Raw genomic sequence first — 3695 nt, forward strand, 5'->3', positions numbered from 1 at the left:
CACACACACACACACACACACACACACACACACACACACACACACACACACGTACACACACGCACGCACACACACAAACACACACAAACACACACACACACAAACACACTGTCACACATCCTCTCCTCTACACATAAACATAATGATATAATTGTACACTTGCACTCACAAACAGCGAGCGCCGTAAACTACTTACCTAAAACAAACTCAATAAGAGACTAGCAGTCACATGCACGACATAAGCGAAGAATGATCGTTAACAGCTAGTGTTCAGCTAGATACATAATCCGTATTCTGAAAGGAACTCAATGATACTCCAAACTGTGCTCTAAAAGTCATATTATGTCACCGACACAACACAATCGATATCACATCACTATTAGTATTCCAATCACATCGTCATCAATAACAAATCACTGCTACAACACATCAATCACAACGCAACGCAACGCAACACATCCCACCGGAGCAAGAAAATATCAACTTACCCTACCCATATCCATATCACGACTGACCACACGGAGGAAGGGACACACGACAGCGCACAAAGGAGCACACGAGTGGACACGCGGCAACACACAGAGGGACAGCGGGTCTCTCTCTCTCTACCAGACATGATGACTGATTAATTTTTGAGAACTGAGAACTGCCTGTTCAGCGCGACGCCAGCACCTTTTATACTGAGGGAGACAGAGCGAGGCGAAGCGTACGAAAAATAGGAGCCAAAACTGTCATGGCGGACTTTTCAGATAACCACCGCTCTCCGTTTGCGAATTTTTCGGAATGGAGACAGTCGGTTGGCTGAAAAGTCCGCCATGACAGTTTTCGCAACTTTTCTTCCACCTCGCACGCACTGCTCGGATCGACAGAACCCCTTCTCTTAGGGAGGTATATGGTATGCGGACGACGGACCAATCAGCGGCCAGCTCGTCAGGATAGAGAGAAAGTAGACAGAGGCTTTCTCGGGGTTGCGGCGTGCATGGAGGTATAAGGAATGTGAAGGGAAAAGCGGCCTAGTATCTCTACGTTTAGCTGCTCCGTCCTCAGTCTTGGGGTTACGAGTTTTCTCTCTCTGTACACACATATGGGCGCACATTGTGTGTGAGTGTGTGTGTGTTTGTGTGTGTGTGGTGTGTGTGTGTGTGTGTGTGTGTGTGTGTGTGTGTGTGTGTGTGTGTGTGTGTGTGTGTGTGTGTGTGCGTGCATGCGTGCGTACGTGCGTGCGTGTGTGTGCCAGTGCGTGTGCATTCGACTGCGCATTACTACGCTTATGTGCAAAGATATGCTAAAAGGAGAGGATGTGTGCGTGCATGTGTGTGTGTATGTATATGTGTATGCGTGTGTATGTGTGTGTGTGTGTGTGTGTGTGTGTGTGTGTGTGTGTGTGTGTGTGTGTGTGCATCTTGGGTGTTATCCTAGGAGAGCTCCCACAAAAAAGGAGGGTTTTCTTTTTTCTTCTGATCTGTAAAGAAAAATAAATAAATTTTAAATAAAAATAGAAACTTAAAAATAATCTAACAAATTTTAAAAAATGAACGGACAGTTGCACACAAAAGCAAGCTGCCGTACATCAAGGGAAAAAAAAGAAAAAAAAATTCGAATAAAAATGACAAAGTTCCCACCTCTGTCAACAGACCCGAGGCACCTCTGCCAACGGACCCCAACGCACGTGTGTCGGCGTCCTAGGGCCGGGGCGCAAGCGAGGCAGCCACCGGCTGTCGGGTCTCGCCGCACTCTCCGCCCCGTTTCTACTCGGGAGGAGCCCGATCGCCCGATAGAAATGACAATTTTGTTGACTGCGGCGCTCGCTCCCGGCGAGGCCTCGCTATCCCGGGCAGAGGCCGCTTTCTGGGTAAATTTGCCGAAATTCCAGTGACGGTCGTGTTTCGGTGGGCGGCCCCCGGGCCCTCGGTGGGCGCTGTGCGTGTGTCCCAGGGTGTCCCCCGTGTGCTCCCGGTGCCCGTGAGCCGGCGGGGTCCCGGCAGCGACGACTGCGGGTGCGGGGAACAGCCTAGGCCCAGGCACCTCTGGCAACGGACCCCCACCCTCTGGCAACGGACCCCCACCTCCGGCAACGGACCCCTGCGCCCACACACCTCCGCCAACGGACCCCGGTGCACCCCGCGGTCCCCTCCGCGTTCTTGTGGGGAGGAGCCCGATTTCCCGATAGAAATGACAATTTTGTCGACTGCGGCGCTCGCTCCCGGCGAGGCCTCGATATCCCGGGGGAGGCCGATTTCTGGGTATATTTGCCGAAATTCCAGTGACGGACCCCCACCTCTGGCAACGGACCCCCACCTCCGCCAACGGACCCCTGCGCCCACACACCTCTGCCAACGGACCCCTACCTCTGCCAACGGACCCCTACCTCTGCCAACGGACCCCTACCTCTGCCAACGAACCCCAGTGCACAGGTAAGTGTCGGGGCACTGTAGCGGGGCACTACGGGCACTCCCGGCGGCCGGGGCAAACTGCGATTCCCTGTCCGTTTTTACTCGGGAGGAGGCCGATCTCCCGATAGAAATGACAATTTTGTCAACTGCGGCGCTCGCTCCCGGCGAGGCCTCTATATCCCGGCCGGAGGGCGATTTCTGGGTAAATTTGCCGAAATACCAGTGACGGTCGCGTTTCGGTGGGCGGCCCCCGGGCCCTCGGTGGGCGGCCCCCTGGCCCAGGGTGTCCCTCGTGCGCTCCCGGTGCCTGTGAGCCGGCGGGGGCCCGCAGGGACGACTGTGGGTGCGGGGAACAGCCTAGGCCCAGGCACCTCTGGCAACGGACCCCCACCTCTGGCAACGGACCCTCACCTCTGGCAACGGACCCCCACCTCCGCCAACGGACCCCTGCGCCCACACACCTCTGCCAACGGACCCCTACCTCTACCAACGGACCCCTACCTCTGCCAACGGACCCCTACCTCTGCCAACGAACCCCAGTGCACAGGTAAGTGTCGGGGCACTGTAGCGGGGCACTACGGGCACTCCCGGCGGCCGGGGCAAACTGCGATTCCCTGTCCGTTTTTACTCGGGAGGAGGCCGATCTCCCGATAGAAATGACAATTTTGTCAACTGCGGCGCTCGCTCTCGGCGAGGCCTCTATATCCCGGCCGGAGGGCGATTTCTGGGTAAATTTGCCGAAATACCAGTGACGGTCGCGTTTCGGTGGGCGGCCCCCGGGCCCTCGGTGGGCGGCCCCCTGGCCCAGGGTGTCCCACGTGCGCTCCCGGTGCCTGTGAGCCGGCGGGGGCCCGCAGGGACGACTGTGGGTGCGGGGAACAGCCTAGGCCCAGGCACCTCTGGCAACGGACCCCCACCTCCGGCAACGGACCCCCCTCGGCTGGGGCATCGGGGGCGGCTGACAGCCCCGGTGAGGTTGCCGCCCACCAATGCTGGTGGGATATCGTTTGTGGGTAGGGGGGTGCACGCGGTGAGGGGGGCAGGGGGCGGCCCCTCTTGTCGTGTGGGGTGGCTACCGGGGGGAGGAGGGGGTTGCGCGCGGAGGGCCGGAATTTTGTCTGTTACGTAACATGGTGCTTATGGGACAGTGCAGCCGGCAGTCTACATAAAACGCGCCGACACGTATATATGTGGGGGAGTAGGTTCGTGCTGGAACAGGCCACTAGTCGGACTTCATTGACAGGGTTCGTCCCGGGTGAGGCGAGACTTTAACAGCCTGGTGGCACAACCTATGATCCCACC

At 57.3% G+C, this 3695-nt stretch overlaps 1 long non-coding RNA gene across 1 annotated transcript; it reads right to left on the reverse strand.

Annotated features, from left to right (window-relative positions):
• Window positions 1-2039: 2039 nt before the first annotated feature.
• LOC118479090 lies at window positions 2040-3056 on the reverse strand. Its single transcript, XR_004859468.1, has 3 exons — window positions 2915-3056; window positions 2279-2874; window positions 2040-2066 (listed from the first exon to the last, which is right to left on the reverse strand). It is a non-coding gene; the product is annotated as an uncharacterized LOC118479090 (long non-coding RNA).
• Window positions 3057-3695: the final 639 nt, after the last annotated feature.

The sequence above is a fragment of the Aplysia californica genome, unplaced genomic scaffold (assembly GCF_000002075.1).
Source record: "Aplysia californica isolate F4 #8 unplaced genomic scaffold, AplCal3.0 scaffold02100, whole genome shotgun sequence".
Lineage (NCBI taxonomy): Eukaryota > Metazoa > Mollusca > Gastropoda > Aplysiida > Aplysiidae > Aplysia > Aplysia californica.